The sequence below is a fragment of the Lycorma delicatula genome, chromosome 13, assembly GCF_047948215.1.
Source record: "Lycorma delicatula isolate Av1 chromosome 13, ASM4794821v1, whole genome shotgun sequence".
Taxonomy (NCBI): domain Eukaryota; kingdom Metazoa; phylum Arthropoda; class Insecta; order Hemiptera; family Fulgoridae; genus Lycorma; species Lycorma delicatula.
The window spans coordinates 26004593-26031869 of record NC_134467.1 but is presented as its reverse complement, the minus strand read 5'-3'; the positions used below and the strand labels follow the sequence as shown (position 1 = coordinate 26031869).

Genomic DNA, 27277 nt, shown 5'->3' with positions numbered 1-27277 from the left:
CAGTTTGCACTTCCTGTTTATAGCATTTCTTAATTGCCGATAGTTCCTGTTACTTTCTTCATCACTAGCATTCTTATATTTTCTACGTTCATCCATCAACTGCAATATATCGTCTGAAACCCAAGGTTTTCTGCCAGTTCTCTTTATTCCGCCTACGTTTGCTTCTGCTGATTTAAGAATTTCTTTTTTAACATTCTCCCATTCCTCTTCTACATTTTCTACCTTATCTTTTTTACTCATACCTCTTGCGATGCCCTCCTCAAAGATCTTCTTTACCTCCTCTTCCGCAAGCTTCTTTAAATTGCACCGATTCATCTGACACCTTGTCTTCAGGTTTTTAAACCCCAATCTACATTTCATTATCACCAAATTATGGTCGCTATCAATGTCTGCTCCAGGGTAAGTTTTGCAGTCAACGAGTTGATTTTTAAATCTTTGCTTAACCATGATATAATCTATCTGATACCTTGCAGTATCGCCTGGCTTTTTCCAAGTGTGTATTCTTCTAAAATGATTTTTAAATTGGGTGTTGGCAATTACTAAATTATACTTCGTGCAAAACTCTATAAGTCAGTCCCCTCTTTCATTCCTTTTGCCCAGCCCGTATTCACCCACTATATTTCCTTCCTTGCCTTTTCCAATGCTTGCATTCCAATCTCCAACTATTATTAAATTTTCATCTCCTTTTATGTGTTTAATTGCTTCATCAATCTCTTCATATACACACTCTACCTCATCATCATCATGGGCGCTTGTAGGCATATAGACATTAACAATCGTTGTCGGTTTAGGTTTTGATTTTATCCTTATTACATTGAGGGTTGTAAGGTTCAGTTAACCCTGCATTTTTCCGCAGTTTGGCTACCAGACATGGCTCCCTGTGATTTTTGGCTATGCACCTTCCTATGTTTAAAATTCTGCTTAGAGGAAAGAAGTCTTGAAGAACAGAGAAGAGATCAAAAGAAATGCAGCAAAATGACTTATCGGTTCACTTAAAATGACTTTGGAAAAAGCTTCCAACAATAAAAACATTGCTGGGATAAAACTGTTACATCAAAAGGAGTCTAATTTGAAGGGAAAAAAGTCACTGAACTATGTTAACTATTTTTGTTTTTATGAGCCAAGATTGGATATTTTTTGTTTACACCTTGTATTTTACTTCATCTGAATATAAATCTGAAGCAAGTCTAATTTTACGTTTGTTAGTATCTTTGGATATCATTCCTTTAGTCTAGTATCTTACCAGTCGGTGGTTATCAGATGATTATTTTACAACCTAAAGAATTACAAATTTACACAACACTAAATTAATGACCACTAATTATGGCTAATGAAAAGTTTTTTATAAATAAAATAAGCAAGCTATGAATAATAAAATTGTTTTTATTTGTTGTTGATTAGGGCTTAATGAATACAAGTGCCCATGTGTTACTTATAGCATGTACAAGGGATAAAATAATTTCTCACACATAAGATATCACATGAGAACAGAACCGATTGAACTGATGATGATCTAAACTGATAAATAATTTTTTTATAAAATCAAAATTATTTTCATAATCCTGTTAAGAATTCAAATCATTAATAATTTTAACCGTATAAAAACAATCTTTAGAAGTTTGAAAACATTTGAACTTAGGTATAAAAAGCTGCATAAATAATAAAACGTATTAGAAAAAGGTTTATTTGTTTATTTAAGTTGGTTCATTAAATTTACACAAACAAGGTTGTAAAATAAATAAAATGAATTTCAAATTTAGTCAACTGAAATTAACTTCCATGTATTTAGACTTTAAAAATTATGTTAAGAATATATTTAAAATTAACCGAAGTAAAATATTCCAACTGAGTAACTGGTTGGTGAAACTGGAATTTAATTAATGGCCATACCTGTAAAAGAAAAAATATATATATATATATAACTGATTAATAATTATTTAAAAAACATATTTCAGTAAAAATGCTATTGAAAAACTAGCTTTTCTTCTTTTATACAGTCAATTCAGATGCTATACATGTAAAAAGATGATGCAAGGTTATAAAGCATGGTAATAACAACAAAGAATTGAATGATCCAAAAGTGAATGATGATTTTTAACAAAACAACCACAAATTGTAAAACTTTTTAACAGTATTTTGCTGTAGTTGAAGAAAGTGGAAAAAATTGAAAGATATATATGAGGGCCTTGCAGGCATAAGTCTTATTATGTTGCCGCATACTTTGCTTCATGTTGGCAAGTGCAGCAGTAGCCAGTTCAATGTCAATGTCAAAAACACATGGCTACCCCCGCATCCACCAATCTGGCCTTCCCCACCAAGCACTGGCAGCTATGTAAACAGCAATACAGGAAGGTGAAAGCATTTACTCTTGAATTCCCACCAGGGGGAGAAGAAAAAGATGGAAAATGTTTCCTGACCAGCCCAATGTGGGGCTAGGAGATCTGCTGATGGGATGCCAACATCCCCACCTCAGCAACAGGCCTGGTCGGCCCACCAAGTCACTAGGAGCAGACGGCACATTTCTGCCCCACCCTGCCAGGCTTCAAGCACTCTTGCTGGCAGCCTGACTAACAGGTTTACCAGCAGGAGCCGGCCCATCATGGGATCACCCAGCAGACGAACACATTCCCACTGGCCTAGCACAACAAAGCCTACTACAGCCAGGATACATAGTGGTGACAACAACAGATGCTGACCCAACACTGTGAGCACTGGGAGCCACACAGTATTGGAGAACAAACTGTCACTGAGTAGAAGCTCAGTCTGATTCCAATAAATGAGCTGCAACTCCCCACCAGCTGAACCAACCAACATCACCAGAGACCGGCAACTGAACTCAGCAGCCGTTTTCAGGGTTACCACATCAAATGCACAAATTGCACTTTTCAGGAACACCATTACAAAATCCCAAACACCCCTTTTCTGAGCTACAAGGTTGTTATAAGGTACCGTGTGCCATCAGAGGAATCTGGCAACAATTACAAAGAATCAATTCATAGAAGGTATTTATAAAAAAGTGATACTACAACCCTATAATTCTTCATACATTAGAGATGAGCAATGAAGAGAAGAAAAAATAGGCAGACAGCTTGCAAAATTAAATTTATTAATAAGGTATGTTGATGAGCAGGATCAATATTAAAAATGACCATGGATATGATGAGCAGTAATTAGAAAGAATAGGATCGTCAAATGAAATCATGATATATATTTTCTTTTTCAAAGAGTATACAGCGAAAAGGTTTTTACAACCTGAGCATCAAAATCAAAAGAATGCTATATTCAGAATTTATTGAAACAAGTATTTAAATTTTTGGTAAAGAAGAATGTTAAATTATTTAAAAAAGGGAAGACATTATAATGGTAAAAAAAAAAAAATGGGAATGGATAAGCTCCTTTTATTCAAAAAATTGTTAAAGTAAATGAGGTTATGTTAGAAAATAAAAACACCTTAACAATAAATAAATCTATTTCAGTTAAATCTACTGTCCAGATTGTTATAATAATATGAAAAAATCATGCACTAACTGCATTAACCACAATTCAAACAACAAATAACATGTTAAGGCAACTATCACACACTGACAATTTTCATGGCAATAAAGTATAATCAATTCATCATAGCTTATTATGTACAATATGTGGTTGCGTACTCATTACACTGCTTTTTTACCAGTATTTGTTACATACATTCTATCTACAGGCAATGACTAACTGTGGAGGCTATTCAGAAAGTAACTTCTGATTCGTTAATAAAAAAACACAAACTGATAAATGAAAAACGATTTCTCATGTACATCTTACAACTACTTTTCTACATAACTGCCATCTGAATTAAGGCACTTTCATATCTGTAAACAAGTTGTAAAATATCCTCATCATAAAACTTTGCTGTCTGTGAATTAAGCAGGTAGTAACACTGTTTTTCAAATCATCATTTTCAAAATACTGTGTTGCTGATTTCTTTATTTTTGGGAAAAGGTGATAATCACTGGGAGCCAAATCGGGGCTGTACAGAGGATGGTTAAACAAATCCCACTTGAAATTGTCAATTTGGCGTTGAGTGTGCACTGCAGTATGCGGACAAGCGTTGTTGTGAAGAAAAACAATGCCTGAACTCAGCATGCTGTACAGTCCTTCTCAATTTCTGTAACAACTCACGATAAGTTTCAGCATTGTCATAACTCTTTACATAAAATCAACCAATATCACACCTTCACGATTCCAAAAAACTGATGCCATCAATTTTTAAGAAAAAAGTGTTTGACGTGTCTTTACGGGTTTTAGAGAACTGGTGCCCCCACTGTATTGATTAAGCTTTTGTTTCCATGTTAACAAATTTAACCAATGTCACATCACCTGTTACAATGAGGTCAAGGATTTCATCCTTCTCGTTACAGCAACGGTGAAGGAAGATTAGTGGGTGACCTCATTCTCTTTTTTGTGCGTTAGTCAGAAAGAAGCTTAAGCACCTAGCAAAGCACAAAATTTGTTAAGCCTAACATATCAGTTACAATTTTACAGCACTTTTGCAATATGCAAGGAAAAAATTCAGATAACTCTGTTATTGATGATTTTCTCAAATTTTCACATTGACAATAATAATTGCAGGTGCTTACAAGAAGTGCAGAGTTAATCACTTCTTTCATTGTCTTGAATGTTTCTTCAACCTTTTTAAAAACATATAGCACCACTGTCTTACTTCACTGTCACTCATGATATTCTTCCATATACTGCAGAAAATTCACGATGAATTTCAACATCTGACAAGTTTTTTGCATGAAGGAAATGGATGAGGTCCACACACACTTCACAATCAATGAGATTTTCTAAACAGCAGCCATTTTGAATGATAGTTTTACAAGAACAAACAAGAGAGCGATATTTCCAGTAACACTACTATAAAACCTCACTGAATTGGGTTATTCAACTGTACAAAGATAGAATCACTATCCCCATTCCTTCACTCAATACCAAGGACCAGAAGTTAATTTCTGAATAGCCCTCCCAGTTCAGCGAGATGAGATGAGGAATTATTTTTTTCTCTGTGAAATCTAATTTCTCATTGCACTTGGTGATATCAAGCAAAATCTCTTTTCAAGATTTTAGCATTGTGTTCAGTTTGACTTTGCCAGTCATACAATTACATGAAATTGTGTAATGACAGTAACAATGAACGTGTTTATTGCACACTATGTACTGGAGAATTTTCTGTTGCACATAAAGGAAAGGGTGATATTGAAGACCATGTGAAAACAGCTAACCATAGGAGTGCTATTAATGGTACTGCTTCAGCAAACATGAGATTTTTTTTAAAGCCAAAAATGGGAATAACAATAAGAGTGATCTAGTGTGCTGTTAAAGAAGCTATAATTTCATACCACACTGCTAGACACAAACTCGGTTTCAAAACATCAGACTGCACATCTAAACCGGTTAAAAAGTTATATGACTCAAAATTTTCATCTGCTAGAACCAAAACCGAGGCAATTATTGTTTCACCATTTATTTGATATGTTGAGTTCTTTGGAAATTCATTAATTATGTAACAGTAATGATGGATAGCTCAAACAGAAGTGAAATAAAATTTGTTCCAATTTTGTACGATATTTCAGTCTGGAGGAGGGAATCAAGTTAAACTTTTAAATTTTGATGAAGTGTCAGGTGAAACTGCTCAAATTTAGACTCTGTATCTTTTGCAGTGTGTGAAAAAATACAAACTTGGAGAAAGGTTGATTTGTTATACTGCTGATAACACTAATAGTAATTTTGGTGGTGTGAGGAGAAGGAATGTGAAGAAAATGTGTTCAGAAAAGTTCAAAGTGATTTAGATAGACCTATTTTAGGAATTGGTTATTCAGCCTACATTGTACACAATTCAATACAAACACTCCTGGACGTAGAAGTTATTGTAATAAAAATTTATAAATATTTTCACATATATGCACTATAACTTATATTTTCACATATAACTTAAAGAATTCTGTGAATTTTTGGAAACAGATTACAAAAAGTACTATCTCATAGCAATACGAGGTTCCTTAGTTTGATACCTGCAATAGAAAGAATTCTTTCCATTTTTGATGGCCTAAAATCATACTTATCTTGTCACAAATGTCCAAAATTATTATTTGATTTTTTTGGAAATCTAGAAAGTGAACTGCTTTTGAAATTTTTATATGGTACTCTACAATCGTTTAATAATATATTTCTGAAATTAAAAGCTAATTCTATCACAGCAACAGAAGCATTTCACACATATTCTGAATTAATTTGTCAACTTCAGGAAAGAAAAACCCACAGATTTATACCATCTTCTGCCAAAGAATTGCTATGCACTCTAAAAGAAAATGATGTTCAGGAATAAAAACAAAAATTCTTCTCAACCTTAGACAATTTTTATAATTCTGATATCGAATGCCTAGAGTTGTGGAAAGCCAGTTTTGACAAAGTTAATAAGTTTCAGTGGATAAAGTTACGAACTGAAATTGCCTGGTCTGATTTAGAAGAGTGCACAGGTTGTTAATGGAATTATAAAAGATTTTGTAACTATTGATGATCTATTTGATGAACTTACATGTTGAACCAGGTAATTCAAAACCAAAGGGTAGGTTGTGGTTCAAGTTCTGAAAAAGTACCAGATACTACTGAAAAGAAGTGGAAAGCAATTTTTAAGGTGTTTCAAAAGACTGATATTTCATGTTACAACATTTCTAAAATGGTGAGTTTGTGATGTCTTTGCCTGGGACATCTGCTCCAGTTGAGAGAATTTTTTCAATTACGGGGAATGTTTGGTCTGCAGAAAGGGGTAGACTTTCAGTATCTACTGTTAAACATCTGCTAAATGTTAAAATTAATTTAGAATTTTCTTGTTATGAATTTTATGATGTAATTAAAATAAACAAACCATTTTTGAAAAAAGTCATGTCTAATGAAAAATACAACTGAATAAAAATAGTTTAATGTTTCAGTAAACTGTTAAAACTTTTAAGTAATTTCAAAAATATGTCCTGGGTTGGACCCAAAAAAATATGATAAGCCTATTTATACTTAATAATCTCATATACTGTCATATGACAGTTAACATACTCTCATATACTATCATATGACAGTATATAAGATTATAAAGATTTCTCTTATTGCTATAGAAAGACACAGATTTTGTCCAGTATTACTGTACCAGTGTGAAAAATTCTGCAGTATTTTAAAGCATAATCCTTTCAAAGTTCATAGATTGATAGCAATCGTACATATCACCTCCCTATGCTTCAAACTTCATCCTTTGGTAGTACCCCTTCTAATATATATTAATAATATGATTAATATATATATTTTGAGAAAACCACTGATCCACTACACTTGCTATCCATTAAATTTTGTGATTAGATTCTTTATGGTCAGACATTCTGTTTTCATTCTTGGTTTTTCAACCAAGATGAAAACATTGTAACACCTTCAACTGTCTGATTTCACGGGGAAAAATAAAATATCATAGCATGTGAATTGTTCTTCAAGAAATGTTCTATTTTCAGAAAAAATTAAAAATCATAATAGGTCTAATATATTTGGGTCCCCTTGCTCCTCCATGGGACTCTTGCAAGAGTCCCTAATCCCTTTAATTAAAAAACTCTAGTGCCCTTAAATACCAAGAATTAAAATATTTGATGTTTGAATCATTCTCTTTGAAAATAATTTCTCTCAAAAAATATTTAAAAAAAAGCCGGGAAAAGTTTGCATATCCCAGGTTAACACTTTACAGGATATTTAAATATTTAGAGTACTACTGTGAAAAGGGTCAAAATGCTCATTAAAAAATTTTGATTTACTTGATCAACTGATGTTTTTACATTAAAAATTATGCAGTGTTAAATGCATAAATTTTTAGTAAAACATTTCCATCCCAGTAGATCCCCTTAACCAAATCATCAAAATTAATTTGATTTTATCATCAAAATTATTTTTATTTTAGAGTATAATTGCCAAAAAAAAATTTTGGGTCCCATTTGACCCCCATCAGTCAACAGCTACTTCATAAAATATTTTGAATAATAGCCTGCAATTTGAAATCATCTCTGCTAAAAAGAATAGTCACAGATTCATAAATAATAACAATATTTACCTCCATCAAATCAGAAACAAAATGTTTTCATGTAATACAGTACAATACTTGGGCTTACAAGAAATAATGGTTGCATTGCCATTTTTAGTAAATTACTGGACCATTTAAAAACATTTCCCATCCATTTATTTTAAATATAATTAAAAAATGTTCTTTTACAGAAACAGTATTACTCTTGTTTGATGGATTTTTAAATAATAATTAATGAAAAATGAAAAAACCTGAATTTTCTGCATCTCTGTTCAACATATACATAAATGTAGGCTCATATAATTTTCATCACCTTTTGAATTGTGTTTATACGTAAATATTATTTCTAGTGTTTATAATTTTAAAAATACTGGCAAAGTATAACATGACTTTCCTGGCTATTAATAATAAAAATTAAAATAGTTAGAGCCAAAAAAAAAAACATTATATATCTTTTAGAGTTGGGAATAAAATTTAAGGAAAAATTATTCATATATAGGTTAAGCTTAACAAAATTTACTTAAATAAAGTTTTCTCTAAATCTAACACCTTTTAATAACTCCTATAATAAGAAAAAACATTTTTTCAAAAAGACTTTTCTGCATTTTAGATCCAGGGTCTAATTTATAAAAAAATTATAGACATTTCTTGATGATCCTGTGTATGGTATATAAGTTTTAAAGATTTTTTGAAAACTGAAGGAAGTTGGAGCAAAAGAACAAAAACTTTCAATTTTAATTTACACAAAATCTCAATTTTAAGAGGTGGGGGTTGATTTTTAAAAAAGATCTTTTGGATTACTCATATATGCATTGTAGGTAATAAATTTACTTTAATACATTTTTCTCTAAAATGCCTTTGAAAAAAATCAAAATTGTTTTTATTGCAACCCCCTTAATGAAATTAAAAAAAAAAATTATCAGTATATATAGAAGAAATATTTGACCTGATTTGAAGATCCATTTGATCAGTCCTGAGAAGTAAGGTCAAAAGCGCATAAGTAGATTTTTTTTGGTTTAGATCAACTAGTTGGATCCTAAAATGTAAAAATTCACAAAAAATCCTAAAAATGTAAAAATTTGCTTCATTTTCGACATGATCGCCATACCTTCTCTTTTAATAAAGTAATATAAACTTTGATTTCTTTATTTTTATTTTTAACTTAATTAAATTAGTTTTAATTAAAAAGACTTGATCGCATTTTTTATTTTATGATTAATTGTTAATTTTTGAATACTCCTCTGTTTAAGGCTTTATCATGGATTCCCTCGATCCATTCAGGCAAGTGCTGGTGCTATTTATATTTCTTTTCTCTGTAGAATAGCTTATCTACCCATTGACACTCCAATCTGTAACTAAAATTCAAATGAATTGCTTCCTGAAATCTGTGATAGTATTTTGGTCCTGTTGTTGCAGGTACATTTCGCAGATATAAAGTGAATAAGAATATTGTTGGGTATGATATTCTCCTACAGAGAATTGCAGTTAATTCAGTTTTTCATAACTAATGACAGATAACTATCTTTCATTTATATGGCTTATGTTAGGATATTGAATTAGTAAATTATTACAGTACTCTTTCGGAATCAAAATGAAAGTAATTTTACCATTACTTGGACTTGAATGCTGCCCATAATATTGTGTAACAGCTGATCAGCAACAACACTGACGAAAAATGAAAAAACCTGAATTTTCTGCATCTCTGTTCAACATATAAATAAATGTAGGCGCATATAATTTTCATCACCTTTTGAATTGTGTTTATACGTAAATATTATTTCATGTGTTTATAATTTTAAAAATACTGGCAAAGTATAACATGACTTTCCTGGCTGTTAATAATAAAAATTAAAACAGTTATAGCCAAAAAAAAAAAAAAACATTATATATCTTGTATCCGCATTAGTAAATCCTGTATCAGCAAGACAAAACTGTTTTGTTTGATAACAATTGGAAGTCTTGGGGTTTTTGATAAACTCCAGTACAGTTGTCATTTATAAATTTTTTTTCAGAATGTAATAAAAAAAACTATAATCATGATACAACTCTGTGCTCTTCAATAGGAATATCATTAAAGTTAATTTCTGTTTTATATTTATTCTTGCATGGAAGGTGTGTGTACATAACTCTCTGTCTGCCGGTCTTTCTGAGTGTGATTTTAGTGCAAAGGAACAAGCAGTAAGAATGGCTAAACCGTTTTTAACTGCTTGCTTGTACTATGTTAGTCTCTAAATTAAATCGGCTAGACTTATTAATTTTTTTGAGTTCTAAAGCAGATTTTTTTTAATGTGCTGCATGTATATAACTTAATCTATTATTAATTGGCCTCAGAATAGTAACCTTTCCCTGCCTAATTTAATTGAGAATGTAGAATCAGGTTAGATAATGTAAAAGGCCTGATGTGAACTTGTAAAAAGATATTACTGTTAAGCGATAGATAAAACTTCTTATTTGAGAAGTAATAATGGTTATCTTTTCTTTATTATAATGTATAAAATTTTAATTTAAGTTGGATTTACATAAAGAAAACTTGTATGTACATGTCTGTGTATGTTTTTTTTTATATTTCAGGTCTATTACGTACATGTATTTTCAGGATGTGTAATTAATAAGTGTAGTGGTGAGTGTACACACATATGATTAAGTTGCATATTATTTTTTAGTTACACTTAAATAGTACTTAAGCAGTTATTTGCATAGTTTTTAGATATGGTACATATTAATTGAATAGCTAGTTAAATAAATCAACATCACTATAAAATTTAAATAAGATATTTTTTGAGTTATCAGTTTACATTTAATTATCATTTTTAAACAGGCCATCTATTCGTTAACTAAGCCATACTTATTTTTTAGTTCATAAATGTAAAATTTGTAATTATTTCAGCTGTTTATGCTCATGAGATGTTTCTAAAACTTTCAAGTTATTTTGGAAATTTACATTTGATGATTTATTTTTAATGAAATATTTTATAACATTTTCAATTTTTTCTGTTTATTTTTAAATTTATTCATTTATCAAAAAAATCTTCCCTTCACATGGTCTTATGGATCTAATCGCAATAAATAGTACTTGTTCCAAGTTAAAATATTTCCTTCATCATTTAAAGTAGAGATTACCTTGTTCAAGTTGAGACCTCTGTTAATATTAAACAGTAAAAATATATTTTTTATTTTAAGACTAGTAAAAGGTTTTGAGAGTATAATGTTTACACGTGCCGGCTTCTTAAGTTCTTTTATTCTAATAATATGTATTGTAGTATTACTAAAAGTGATTTGTAATTTTTAAAAATAGAAAAGTTAAGACAAAAGATTACATGATCGTATATTATAATAATATTACTATTACGATAATTAAAGTATTACTAGTAAAGTATGTAATGTTCAGATATATTTGAACAATAAGAAGTTTAACTAATTGCTAAGTAAAATAATTAAATACTTTATTTACTTATGTAGTTAAAGTTCTGAATGACTTCCAACATGAAATGTTTATAATAATTAATTAGCAGCGATGCTAACAACTTGTCTATTTCATGGATTAAGTTATAACTAATTAGTGATGTTGCAGGATGCACATCCAAATTCAGTTTGTATCCAGTTTAAAGTATCATTACTTTTCTATATTCATGTTACCAGTGTTCTTGAACTGGTCACAATTTAATTAATTGATTTACATAACAAATGTCAACCTGAAAATTGGTGGCTACCAAGGTGATCACTGTTTTATTGTAACTAAAAAATACGTTGCTGAATAATCTTAAATTTAAAAATATATAATTGTAGTTACATGAGCTAAGTAATTTATATTTCTTTAATATTAATATAGTATAAGGATTCATTTATTTAGTTCATATTATGTGAAATAATTACTATTGATTATAGTCATATGGCATATAGTTAGAGTAGATCTATCTATTGCACAGATACTGGAAATGATTCACACCATCGCTTTTGGTGATGGAAATAATATATTGCTTTCAATCTTAATGTAAATTAGTAATAAATTAAAGATTTGCAGGCTGGAAATTGTTTTATTTATAAAGCAATGTTAAAAAAAGGGTTAAATCTTTATTATTGTAATATTCTAGAATTACATTTATCATATAGTAGTAAGTAATGTGAAGATAACGAGCTTTCTCATTCATATCAACCATTCCTACCCTATCCGGCTTCAAATTGAGAAAAAGCTTTTTCAGATCTTCACAGTTTCAGAAACTTCCATGCCTGCGTCTGAATAGAGGCAGTATTGACCTCAGGATGTTCCCTAGAAACAAATTAGGAATTTCCTGTTCTTCAGAAAATAAATGATTTAATGTATATAATTCTGCAGTATTTGCAATTCAATACTCCCAAGTAAGATGTTGTCAGGGAATACGAGTTATTTTACACTTGGTGACCTTCATGTAACAAACCACTGCATTATCCTCAACTGAATACACTGTGGATACTGAAAGATTCATATTTCCTTATGTATTAATAAAGCAAGAGTACTTTAACACTTAGTGCTGGGAGTATCAAAATGTGCCTGTTTGTAGAATGGTAGCCATTTTTGCTTATATTTGTAACTTCGTAAATTTAGAACTAAAAATAATATAAAATTTGTACTTAAAACAACATATAAAACCTCAACTCTTCTAGTTTCAAATGATATATAATATATACTTCTACCATTTATGAATAAAAAGATATAGCAGATTTTTGAAAGCCTGTTTTTAAATAAAAAATTTTTTTACATTCGGTTCACACTTAAACTATCACCAACACTAATATTTATTAAAATTACAGTAGGCCTACACCAAAATAGTTTTACTTTTTAAAAAATTTAATTTTTAGGTAATTTTTTTTTAATGAAAAGTTTTAAAACAAGGATCTTTACATAAAGCGATTTTGCATTCACAACATTGAAATGATTTATCCTTTCTTGTCACTTTCCCATTTTCATTCAATCTTCATCACTTTGTAAATAAAAAAAAAACATCGACTGCATCATTATACGAATTGTTAGACGCCATTATAACTGTATAAAACGCGAACGTAAACAAACACGTAATTTCAACGATTGTAACTGCACGATACCAAATCGATTTTATAATAATCGATATTACCAAAAGCGCACTCCTTGCCTTATTTAGGTACTAAAATGTATACGAAAGTAGTGGACTTGAATAAATCCAATCTTTTTTTTTTTTTTTAAATATTTTGACGTGGCTTGCTAGCAATAACAAGATGGCTGCATGTTGTGTGGAAACTTGTCTTTCTAAAATTATTTTAAATTCAGTCAGATTGAATGCTAATTGACTTACTTATAAATAAAGTATTATTTTAATAAAGCTGTAGTTTTACTATAACATTTAACGTATATTAAAGTGTTACGGGCCGTATACTCGTCCGTTTGACTGTGATGAGATTCGGCGTCCAGGTTCATCGCTCGGCTCTACCCTGCGTATTTGTTTTTACATTAGACTGTTGTTATTGTGGGTGAGTACGTTACGTTAATTGTACATAATTGTTTTAATTAGTTATTAAATAAGTGATTTTATTGCATCATATAAAAGAATTGTAAAGAACAAATATGGCTGATGCAATACATTCGTAGTTTTGGTCTGCTTGGACAGTGATATTTTTATAGATATATTTTTTTTTTAATTTTATTATTTTTCCTGGATTGTAATATGACTTGAGTTTTAAATTATTATTTTTTCGATTATTTAATTGTAATTAATGTAGTGAGATGGACCAAACGTAAATTTATTTTCTAGCCTAACACTATAAATTTAGTGCGAAGTGTGTATTGAGTAAAAGTTTTATTTATTTTATTCGGTTAATTATAAACTTCGTGTACATTAAGTGTTTGGTGTTTCTGCCGGTGTATTTTTCGTTTCGCTTTCGCGTTCTTTTCGTCTCAGTATTATTAGTTGTCAAGTTCGTGTATTCATTATTTATTTTGTTAAGCCCTGTTAGAAATTTATAAATCATTACTTAAAGCATAATACATTTATAAAGCAATAACTTGTAAAGAATTTATAATTTTTTTACATTTTTATCTTTTGCAACTTTAATGTCATTTACATGATTTTATGGTGAAATGATTTTACCTTACCAGAGTAAAAAAAAATATTATATTTTAATTAAATTCATTCTTATTTTGTTGTAAGAATAATTCATGTAATATAGTGGTGTATGCCTACTTGCTGACATTGTGCTACAGTACCTGTATGTAATGTTTTGTAGCAGTATGAATTTATTTCTGTTATTTTTAATCCTTGAAAATTCCATTGAAAATTATTTTAATAGTACATGCTAGTTTCTTCTACAAATTTTACATATTCCTGAATTTGTGTTGACCATTGTGCCCTTCAACTTTAACATGTTAATTTTTACATATATGATAATGAAGAGGTAGGTTGTTTAGAAGTATACAGACAATTATTTATATCTACGTAGAATATAAAATTTAATTTTTTCATGCTGTGTATATGTGTGCTTACTCGATCATTGTCAAAAATATAGTATAGATATAAATTTTAAGATATCTTAAAATCTTTTTTTCTCTCTTTTTTAAATATAAGTTTATGTATATTTTATTGTATTTAAATTATATATTTATTTATGTTTTCTATTTTACTTTATGCTGTAAACTCAAAATTAGTTATTAGTCAGATAGGAGTACACCTCGGACATTTTTGTTACCACTATATTTTTTTTAATAAAAAGGATTCTATTAGTTGAACATGAGTTACGGTTCACTTACCGACTTAAAAATTATTTGCTTGACTTTTTTGTGGTGTGGTTGGTATAAATTTAATTGTTACTATTTATCTTCTTGATTTAAGTTAACGTTACATTAGATTTTCTATTTTGTATGTATATATCAGGTGAACTTCTAATGTCATTACAATTAGAATCACTTTTACAGTTTGTCTGATGCCACGCCTTTTATGAATGTAATAACTTATAAAATTGTAAGCATTTTCCATAATAATTAACCGTTTGTCCAAACTAGAAAGTGCTGACTTTTGGAGTTCTCTACGAGTTGAAGAAAGATAGTTTCATAAAACGATTGTAATTATTGCTTTTTCTTAATGTATATGATTGTTTTGACTACTGATGGTATTAAATTGCATAACTAAAATTATTTAAATTCAAGAAATTTTTGTTGTAAAATATGGTAATTCTGAGCAATTGATCAACTTCAGTTTTTTTCATGTTAACATAGAAGATGTTTAGGATCTAAATGTCTGAAAGCATGTTTGGATAGCGGGTGACCCGTAAGTTCACACCATGTTAGTACTCTAGTCGATTAGTAATCAGTTTTTGGAGTTATTGAGATTTGTTCAGTTTACTGATTTGTTCTGTGTTGGGAGATTAGGGTTAAGGTTAGGAATAAACCGTAAACTAACCTTAATGGTCATTAGAGTCGAATCGAACTGTGATTCTGGTGTTGAAGATGACTGATTGTGTTTTTTGTAAGGTGACAAAATGACTTATCATTCAAATGACTTATAGCATAGAAAATGTATTATAGTCTCTTTATAGTGACCATATTTCCATTTAAAAATAAATTCAGCCAAGCGTTATATGAATCCATTTAAGTATTGTCATACCTTGGTAATTTATCTCCAACCTCTCTTCAAAAAAGTGTAACCTTAACTCAACCTCATGACAGAATGGATTAGCATCTGAGCATGTATCGATGATTCACAGAACTGGTTGCTGATCGGTTAGACTACTGTGATAACACGCTGCTGACTTTAAAATTGCACAAGTCACCTGCTGACCAAACCTGCTTTCCAACATTTAGATTTTTTTCTCCTGATACTAAGCATATTTCCTATGATATATTAAAGTATGAAAAGAATTAAATTGATCTAGTAATTGTGCAAAATTACTTAAAATAAACTTTCCATTCTAAATTCTAATGCACGTTGAATCATTAAAACTATAAATTTTCATTTAATAATAGTAGATGATTTTTAAAACAAAAGTATGTTTATAAAGTTTCTGCATTCAAAATAGAATAAATCAAAATATGTGTGTGTTTCTTGAAAATAAAAATAAATATCGCGTTATAAGATAGATTAAAAATTTGTAAATAATAAATTACAGACTTTGCGTATAAAAATTCATAATTTCTCACTAGAATATTTCTGTTTATCGAATCAGCATTTCATGATTATTTTATCTGCATTTAAGATAAAACAGATCTTCTGATTGTAAATGCTTTAGGATCTGTTTAGTGTGAGCAAAAAAGACCATTTATATCTTGGGAAAAATTTCTATTTCATTGAATATACTACTGTAATTTTACTAATATTATAACAAAGTAGCCGAATATTTCCAAATCATATGCTGTGTCTGAATATTTTGAAGTTATTCGGTTTGTTAAATTTATGTTTTCTATTTGTTGTAATTTAAACAGAATTAAATAAATTTTAATTATATGTTCATTTGGTTTTGTTGTTCAGTCAGAAACGATCTTCCCTGTTGTTCACAACCCTTCTCCCCCCAAAAAAGGCAATACATATATGCATTAGTTTATGATTACAGCTAAGACATATTTTCAGTTCTGTTAATTGACCACCACTGTTTTATAACTTACAACAAATATTAGTCTGCCATTAATTAGTATGCAACTGCACATTTACTCGCCACACACCTTTCTACACCTCCATCTCTCATGGTCGTCACTTACATCCGACACCGTATATTTGTAGTGATTTTTCTTTAGGTCAAATGTTAACATTTTGCATAAAAACAATACAACTATTTTTCGTTTTTATTAGCTCACGATTACTCCACCACTTATTATTTAAAACGATTAACTCCACTCTCTGATCGAACTAGTACAGTATTATTCATTTACAACAATGCACTTTGAAATAGAAAGGACCAGCCAGAACACGCTTAACTATTAAATTCTGCCGGTGTATGTGTATTATAAAAAATAGTAGGGGACAGCTAACAGAACCTGTCCCTTATTTTTTACGGTTTGTAATATATATTATTTAAAAAACAGTACATGTTACACCTTTTTGGGTCGAATGAATCGAGTCTTTTGACGGGATATTACACTTAATAACAAGTAAATATGAACTCCGTTAAATGACGTGATCCGCATTTCTCCGTAGTTACGACGTTCCGTCAAATGACGGGAACAGCACTCTAAGTGTTAAACTACAATGATTTGTGATTTTTAGACATGATGGTGAGGAATAATTGCATTATTTAATAAATAGGGGGGTCTTAATTATAAAATGGCCGCCACATATTTGTTTCTAGAAGTAACAGTTATTACCGATAATTAATATCAATCAACTAATTAAAATACTATTACTAATAATAATAATAGTATCAGTGTTAATTAAGTATTTAAACATTTCACATATATAAACATACAAATATTTAACTTGATCGGTAAGTAAAGTATTTAATTATTATGTTTAATTAAATTCCCTGTTATAAAAACATATTCAAACGTTACATTAAATTGTACAAAATAGCCAATTTGGTAACTACCCCTAGTAATTACCTCTTAAGTAAGGGATGAATAAAATACCGAATTTACCGTCAACAGTTATTAATAAAAAGAAGGATTAACACAGTTTAATTTCATTTCATTAGATTATAATATAAAATTATTTATCTACGAAAACAAATATCTTTTTAGAAACACCTTAAATAAATAATTATATAATACAATTTAATGGAAAGTTGTGTTTACATATCGGTCTTACGTAAAAGTTATAAAAATTCCTCAAATAAATTTTTTTTAAATATTAGGCATAGAGAATTTAGATTGTCAAAATGTCTCTGCTACAAAACGGTCTAATTTTTACTTCCTTGTACGAAGTAAAGGAAGTATTGTAATCGCGAAAAGTGTCTGTTTTCAGATTTCAACGGAAATATCCATTTTCATCATCCCCGATTTCATTTTGACTAGTTTCGGCGTGACTTCTGTACGTCTCGTATAACTCAAAAACGATTAGCCGTAGGATGTTGAAATTTTTGGGTTTAGAACAGTTGTAACATCTAATTGCGGACCTCTCGTTTTGATTGCAATCAAGCGGACCAAAAATGTACAAAACAGCCCGAAATCCAATTTTTATTTGGATTTTTGAGGTTTCTTAATTGCAGTAATAAGTCCTCATCGAGAGCTTGTCAACGATATATCATAAGCGGTATTTATTTTCATAGGTTTCATAGTTATAGCTCAATAAAATTTTAATTAATGAAATATTTGGATCTTACAAAGGGAAGGCACATCGGTTCAAATCTGATTTCATATACATATTTTTTTATTTATTTAAATATATTGATTTATTAATAATTATTAATCTCAGATTATAATAATAGTTTTAAAATAAATAATGATTCAATAATAACAAAAAACTATATATATATATATATGAAAAAAATCGGAAGTTATTAATGAAGTAAGATTTTATGTAATTTTCATTTAAAAAAAATATGTATATGGTAATATAATAGGCGTACAAAGAAGTCATGTGGTGTCCACATTAGATATTTCCTGTATGACACAAGTACATCAGGGAGGCTTCATGGAGAAAATCTGAAGTTTTTAATCGAAAGAGTACCATAACTTAGAGAAATACAAAAAACTATTTTAAAGTTAAAAAAAAATTTAATTAAATCTTTGAACGGGTGGGGGGTGGATTTTTTCTTTACCTTCTGTTCACTAAGGATCACGTTTCCAAAATTTTGATCTCTTTTGCTTTCCAAAATGTCACATTTCTTCGGTCCATCTATTCAGGTTTATACCTTCTTTTTCTTTTTCACTAGAAACGTAGATTTTCAAATCAATTTTCTAAATTTATCTCTGTCTTTATACAGATCATTATAATGTTTATTATTTTTAAATCTGTTTATTTTTCTTTAAACCGGGCTCTGTTTATGTAGAGATTAAATAGGGTTTAGTCAAGCACCGATTCCGGTGGCGTATTGTACTTGAAATTACTGCGGTGCTGCTCCAGAAAAACCTTTTCTGGACCTTTTCAAGGCCGTGGTCAAATTTTTATGGAAATTAAAAGAACCGACAAAAATGAATCGAATAGAATAGCTGGAAGCAGGATATTAATCTAATTCTACACTTTATCGGTTTTTTAAGCACAGCACATTCTGCTTTAAAAATAGTATTCGGTTTAACCGAATTATTAATAAAATGTCAATACGGATAATATTTTTTAGTATTATTAGATAATAACTTAATAAAATGTCGGTTTAAAAACACTGCAGTCTAACGGTACTTAATTTAAATTTCTATTACATAGAAACAAATACGTAATTATTTTTTACTAATTACCTTCTCTTTTGCCCTTCCAGCGTATTTTTGGACGGTTGTGGCGATCAAAGAGTTCTTGCTTAACACAATCTTCTGATCGCTACTGAAAAACAACTAAACCGCTTTCGTATTCCTTCTACCGACTAAACTAGAAAAGGGAACGAACGTGGAACGTTCCACACACACGCGGAGTAAAAACAAAACTACCTTCTACCGGCACGCAAGGGTCAGAACTGCGGGAGCGACAGTGCTTTCTCTCCCTCAAAGCATCGTTCAGCGTTCTTTACGCGCATGCGTAGAATAGCCAAACAGTACGCCGCTGTAACCGTGAAGCTCACAGTTTCATATAAAGATTTTTGTATGTTTTCATACACGCGCAGTTTGTTTACTTGAATTCTATAAGCTAACCGAATAAGATATACATGAAAAATTGATGATTTTTGACATCGAAGTAACTTAACTAGGAAGATTTCCTTCAATTTTAACGCGATTCAATATAATTGTGTCAAGAATGCTTAACTTTTGAAAAGATTTAAATAAAACCTCTTTCTGCAATTCTAAATTATTTTATCAGAGCAAAGGTATTTAACTTTTCGCTGAAAAATAATAAAATAACAAACTGTAGTAAATCGTAAAGATACCGTAATAGATTTAGACAGATCTTAGAACTAATAATATGATTCGACACCCCCCTCAATTTATTTTGTATATAATCGCATAATTGAGGGTATAAATTAAAATAAAGGACTGTATAAATTTTATAATTGAATTTATTCATACGTATAAGAAATTTTACACCGCAATAGATTCATTAAATAAAAAGTCGAACTTTAAATTCACTTCTTTGATTTTTCTCCTGTTCTTTCTATTTTTATTAAAACATTCCTTTCTTGATTGTAATTAGCTTAAATTGTATGACACCCTACCATGTAATGCATAGAAAATTGAAATACAGCATCTATTTTAATGACAATTGAACACCTACCGCAAAAAAGTTGACAACACAGTTGTAGGCTTTTCCTGTCACGCGGATTTTCTCTGATGCACGGCTTACGCACACAACTTAATTTGAAATATTTATCATTTTATTTAAATATAATATTTTTTGTTTATTTAATTCGATGATTCTAACTAGAGTGCGCGCGCATACAGTGTATTATTCGCGCGTGTTAGGCGGTACTAGCGGTTACTTTAGATAATTTTTATACTTTAAACATAATTCATTTATTTAATTCTACCGCTCTCTCTCTCTCTCTCTCTCTCTATATATATATATATATATATATGTATATATATATATATATATACTACTGCTGCATCAGAACATTTTGTAAGTAATATTGTTTCCTTAATTCATAATGTTCAAATTTTATTTTATCACTAGGATCCCTCATCCGCGCTACATGCATAATTTGGCATATGAAAATATTACTACCAAATCGAATGTCGAATTTATGCCAATTACGAGAATGGCTTACCCTGATGATGTAAATTCTTAGTTCGGGAACTAAAAATATACAGAATGTTACTCTGTACAGCCGCAAATTTCTAAACTGTCGTCATTTCCTATAATTTTATTATCAAATTAATTTATTTTTACGTATATTATGGCGCTAATACAAACTGATATTTTATAGACGACGAATTAAATTTAGTAAATCAAATAATTACTGTTTGAAGTCGATATTAACATAGACATTAAATCTTGGTAAAGGAAGTTATAGATTTTTATCTATAAGGTTTTTATTTAATGATTTACATAGCAGTGAAATTGATGAGATTTAAACTGCGGTTAAGTTTCCCGGTGTCATAAGAAAGTTACAGGTAAAATTTCGTAATGACTGATTCATTCGTTTTTGCGGTTATCGGAAACAAACGAAACGCACGGCGTCAATATATGTATAGATTGAGGTTAATTATATTTTTTTTTTTGCTGTTAACGTATATTTTTCAACAGTAAAGGATTTAAATTTTTTGCCGTTATTTAAAATATTTCCTTGATATTTTACTACAAAGTATGTGATTATTTTTTCCTAATGTGTCAGAAAATAAAATCTATTTATGGATTATATTTAACTACACTTCTGTAAATGATTCTGATAGCGGTTTATTTATTATATATATATTTTTTTTATAATTTTTATCTTCAAATTATATTTTATAAACATTACGTTTAATTTAAATATATTAGAATTAACATTCATTATTAATTATTTTATCCGATCCTTTTATTTTTAATTTTAAGATCGATTGACGAATTAGTTAAATGTATTTTATTTGAAAAATATATTCACGTCGGTATAAATTGAATGTAAAATATTCCAATGGAATATAAAAATTCATATTTCAATGATATGCACAGGTTAGTTCATTTTTTACCAGCGACTGAAATATCAAACATACAGCTCTCTACAATTTTAATATATTTATAATTAGAACATACGTACAGAGTGTTGCAGGACGTATTCGCCGAACTCCAGAAACTGATTCAGGACACCAAAAGATGCAAAAACGTTCAAACCGACTTAAGTCCTGCTTTGCTTTGTTTTCCTTCTGGACGCAATTTTGTGGTTTTCAACAAAAAAAATCCCTTCTCAGGAACGGGTTAACCTACAATAATTAAATTTGGAAAATTTAATTTTTTATTCTACATAATAAAAAATTTTGAAAACATCAACTTCAAAGATTTCAAAATGGAGCCATCTTAATTTTTAATTCTTCCATATCTTTGTAATTAATTGTTTGATAAAATTTTTACTTATTACAAAATTTATTAAGCATTTTATGCTGAACAAAATGGCACTTCACTTGTCATGGAAAAGATACCACCGTATTACAATTTGTCGGTAAGAGAATTTATTGGCCAGCGGGTCGGAAGACGTCGTATAGCTGATCATGTGACGATACATAAAAGTACATTCGCGTGCGCGGTTTTATATTTTTTTAATTTTAATTTAAAGCAGAAATTTAAAAAAATCGAATATTGTAATTAACAATAAAAATGTAATGTCGCCGCGACCGTTTCACAGAAAGCGTACTTCCTTGCTACATAATACACCAAAGGTTTTGGGTTCGATTCCAGAAGATATTTGAAGAATTTTCCACAACTAGACTGTAACTTCTTCAATAGCTAACCATCAAAGAAAAATAACTGAACTACAAATTATTATAGATTATAAAAACGATTAACGAGTGATACATAAGAATGTAATGTGTGCGCGCTCACACACACACAGTGAGAGAGAGATTTATTTTTTATTAATACTATCAAAAAGTAATGTGTGAAGTTTATTCTATATCCACCACCGACAATTGTTTAGCCAGGTTTCATACATTAAAAAAAAATTAACAGGTCTTGAATTCAATTCTTGTCTTACAACGATCTTTTCAATAATTACAATCGAAATAATGGCCACAAAGGATTTAAAAAAATAAATGCATCGGTGATGAAAACGTTTGCAATGTTAATTTTATATTTTTGGTTCGTTATAATTTTATAAAATACTGTAGTAATATATGGGATGCATTTAAGTTGTAACTGTGTAACCTTGAACGGTTGTATGTAGTCGAAGTGAGGTAGGGGGGAGCTCCCTTCCTCATACAACGTACTAGGTTGCTAGGAAACCGATCGGTTTCCTAGCAACCAGAGTTGCCAGACTTACAAATACACCAACCAGAGTTGCCAGACTTACAAATATACATTACCAGATAGACAGCGGTCAAAGACTTTGTTATTATGTCTTCCGCGCTACTAAAACAAATATTCAATTAACGCGTCAAAATGCATCTATTAACAAACTTGAATCGACAGCATATCAACGTTCAATTATTATTTTTTTTTTTTTTTTAGCATGTTAAAAATACAAAGACTGACTGGGATTCGACACCTTTATTTTAAAACGGATTATTTTTATAAACACAAGGGTCAACATTGTATTAATCTTTCATATTATACGTATTTTAAAGTTTATGTAATTTAACATTACATATTGTGTAGGGGGCTTGATGATGATCGTAAAATAATAATAATAATGAAAATTATTTTATATTGAAACGGTTTTTTATACTTTTTTGCATTTGAGAAACACAAAACATTTGCTTAGATTTAATACATAATTTACTACGCAAATAAGAATCATAATGTTAGTATATCATTTTTTTCATAATTCACATATACTTCACACTCACACATTTACACTCCAATAAAAGTTATGAATTATTATAAAGCTAATCGTCGATTTTTCTTTCTCGCCATAATATCTAAAATTTCATCAGGATTAACAGTAATATGTTATATTACATGTAATCTATTATATCTCTAAAAGAAGCACAAAGACCGACATCATATTCATATCAATAATATTGCAATTCCTTTTGTATGCGTTTGTAATACAAACATCTCTTGTTTTGTGTTTGTTTTTTCTGTATCTGAATATGACTGGAAATGTCATTACTAGAAAAGAGAACCGAACGAATCGTCGGTAAAGTTGAATTTCATTTTATTTATTATATATAAACTATTTTATCATCGTGTTTTCTATTTGCTTAAGATTTGAAATTTTTTTTCAAAATTCAATTTGATTATAAACACGAATTTTCCTCAGTAACGATGGATTTATAATTAAAAACTTGCGCTTTACAAGTTCAAGAACGTTCACGATCGTAATTCTTCAACTTGCAGAAATCTGATGATTGCAATTTACATGTCCTCGGAACAGGTTTTGCACACGTGCTCGAGATAGAAGGGGTGTTACATCTTGTACAATAGTTAGTTGTCATTCGTTTCTTTTGGTAACGGCACATTTCACAGAAGGTTCTCTATTTTTCTTGTCTTCCGGTCGGTGTCTGTGCTTCATTGTTTCCTAGGATCCCTCCAATAATTGTTTTCGGTGACCGAGGTAAAGTAACAACTTGCAGAAGAGTTTCCGGCCAGGGTATAACTAGATCTTTCATGAAATTCGTCCTTGTCATTTATTTTTGCGGTATTAAAATTTACAATGCGTGAAAAATGCCAGATTTTTTTTGTGGGATTTGAACCCAAAACCTTCCCGATGAGTTAAAAAGAGCAATACTTACGCATCGTTTATTTTATAATTGAACATTTTTAATCATTTTAATTTTTCAATATCAAATAAATTTTTTATAAAGTAGGAAAATATACGGCTCTATAGCTTTAATTACTTTTATTATTTTGATTTTGTACGTGAAACGATTTAAATAATTCGATTAAGCTATCTCTCTACAAGAGTGAATGATTGTTTTAGCACTTTCCGACAAGACACGGCGCAGTACCGACATCGACAAGAATATTTTCACGTTACAAGTTTTAACTTAGTTGTTGTCTACCAGTTTCAGTGATTTTTTTTTGTTTTACTACCCGACATTATTTTTTATTATAGTTTATTTCTATTATCGTCATTAAACTTATCCCACAAGCAGAGCTTACTATAAGTTCGATTAATGTTACTACATCGTATTTAAAATTAGCCATATTTTAGAGAAAAATTGGAGACGCAACCGGTACAAAACAACGAACTGAGACGACACCGTACCGACGCCTACATGTCGGTCATTGTGAAAGGTATTCCTGAGTTTAAGTTAATTCTTACGACCGCCGACAAAGTGTCGGTAAGTGTGAAAACAGCCATTGCCTGTAAAAAGATTCTTTAATTTTATACTACAAATTCATTACAAAATTTGTTGATAAGCAATGGCTCCCAAATTTTGCCGAATTGCGGCGCCCTTTTTCAGTTAAAACTTTTCCACGGCGCCATACCCTAAGTAAAATAATGACTACTCGTGAGTAAGAGATAAAAATAAATTAAACTCGTGTATCTTCATTACTTAACATTTTCTTTTTTCTTTATTAACGTTAAATTAATAATTATAAATGTCTTTGTTCAATTAATTATGAAGCTTTTACAATATTTCGAAGGGCGCCGCGGCGTCAGGTTTGGGAATCGCTGGTCGATAAGGTTTCTAACAAAAAGGTTTCGGTTACCGTCAATACGAAATTGGAAAATTATTCTCGATTAATTTTTCCTCATCGAGAAACAATTATTTCCATTTAAAAAGTTTTACTAGCGGTTTTAGCATTAGTTGCCGTTACATTCAACGCGTATAAAAGAAATTTCTTCTACTAAAATAACAGTTTGTTCAAAATATTGTCATATGCTTTATTGTTTCAACCGTGTTTACATTTACGTCTGCTATTTTGTCCCGATTTGGTTGAAAACAGCTCGGTCAGTTATGTATTATTTTTAAAATACTTTTTAAAAAAACATTTCTATAAATAGGCCAAAAATGTCAAATCTTGGCTTCGTAATAGTTATATCTATATGTAGCGATATCATTTCTGTTTCTAATTTTATCTTTTTTTATTTAGTCTGAAACAAATAAATTAGACGTTGAAATGGATTTTATTAGAATTCCTTTTTTTTCAGTAAAAGAAGACTGATCGGTGAATCATAAACGTAAGACCGCATGATATAAGGTCGGTTATAGTTTATTTTAAATGCGTTAAAGTAGCTTGTTCCCCTCCTTTCTTATATTTTAAATGGAAGAGTACTCGGATGAAATATCAAAACATTAATATAGTATTGAGGTATATTATTTGAACAGCAGGTATTTTCTTAGCGGTTTCCACATCGTTGAGGTAACGAAATAATAATTTTAAAAAAAATCATGAGTATGCTCAGAGCAGAGAATGAAATAGCAATCGATCGCGTTGCAAATAAGTTTTTAATATATATATCGCATCGACTATGTTTATATAATAATATTAACAAACAAACGAAACAAAATACACACCTGGGCTGTTTCTAAATTGGCCTCTAACTGTTGAAAATGTTTTGCAGATTATTTCGACTAAGCGGTACGGTCAGGAATGTCTCTAATCCTGTTGCACGACTGTCTGCCATCATCCGTTCTGTAGGGTGCCGGCAAAGCATCGTGTAAAGGCTGAAACTTGTCGTGCGCTCCCGTCAACCGTTACGAATATTGTACAATTAGTATTTTCTCCGGCAGAAGGAAGAACAGAGATCTGTCAGTGACTTTTTTTGGTCGATTTCATAAGAAAGCTAACTATTGTAATGATACCGTGGTTCGACTTTCGGAAAATTTCGACATATCTTCGCGTTTCACATCCTCCAGACTCCAAAACCACCCGGTTAAAAATGTTGCGCGCGCGCACACGCACACACACTTCACTTTCTTGTTGACACGATAATTTCCGTAATTTTGCGCCAATCTCTTTCAAATTTATACGTAAAATATAACCACCCAAACTCTCGGTCGAGTTTGTTAACGGGCAAAATCGGACCGTGGGACTGGAATTGGGGGCGCTTTTTTGAAAAAATAATACCTTTCTTATTAAGTAAAATATCGAATTCGTTTAAAGTTTCTACTATTCTTCGGGTAAGGACCTAGAACACCTAAGTAAAGTCTTTTGATATCACCGACCGTTGGCCCAGGGGGTGGAAAAAATGGGGTTTCGAAGACAAAAAAAATCGTACCTCCTTTAATAGGCACAGCGTCGAATAGGTTTAAAGAGGTAATTAGTTGTATAAACGTACCTAAAACTTTTGTCCTAAACAATTTTTGATATGACCTACCCTTACGGCAAGGGATGATAAAAATATTGCTGGAACTGTAACAAGATGGAGCTTGCCGTACGCTAAACATGTGAAACTTTTTTCACATGTACCTACTTAGCACCGGTGAAATCTACTACCGCCTTCCGGCGTCTCGAAAGGAATTTTTTGTCATGAAATGTAGACGTTAGTGTGCACTGAATTGTCACGATAAGTTTGGTAGTTACCGAACAATAAACACAAATAAATAACATTTATGTAAAAAATTTAAATATAAGGAAATAAACTCGTAAA

At 30.3% G+C, this 27277-nt stretch overlaps 1 protein-coding gene and 2 long non-coding RNA genes across 4 annotated transcripts in view; 1 reads left to right on the top strand and 2 right to left on the bottom strand.

Moving 5' to 3' along the window:
- LOC142334122 (uncharacterized) overlaps nt 1–19631 on the bottom strand; it is a 54990-nt gene extending 35359 nt beyond the window's left edge. The window contains exon 1 of the long non-coding RNA XR_012758771.1: nt 19413–19631. This is a non-coding gene — a long non-coding RNA (uncharacterized LOC142334122). The remainder of the gene's footprint in view (nt 1–19412) is intronic.
- The window catches only part of LOC142334119 (uncharacterized), an 88683-nt gene that overhangs the window by 4085 nt on the left and 57321 nt on the right, over nt 1–27277 (top strand). Inside the window, exon 2 of one of the 2 annotated variants that reach the window (XM_075381847.1) lies at nt 10661–10709. The gene's annotated coding sequence lies outside the window, so the exon portion shown is untranslated. Of the gene's footprint in view, nt 1–10660; nt 10710–13295; nt 13571–27277 lie in introns of those variants that run through there. The other variant, XM_075381844.1, reaches the window with a different exon arrangement.
- On the bottom strand, nt 1677–13103 carry LOC142334121 (uncharacterized). Its single transcript, XR_012758770.1, has 3 exons — nt 12761–13103; nt 9036–9444; nt 1677–1890 (listed from the first exon to the last, which is right to left on the bottom strand). It is a non-coding gene; the product is annotated as an uncharacterized LOC142334121 (long non-coding RNA).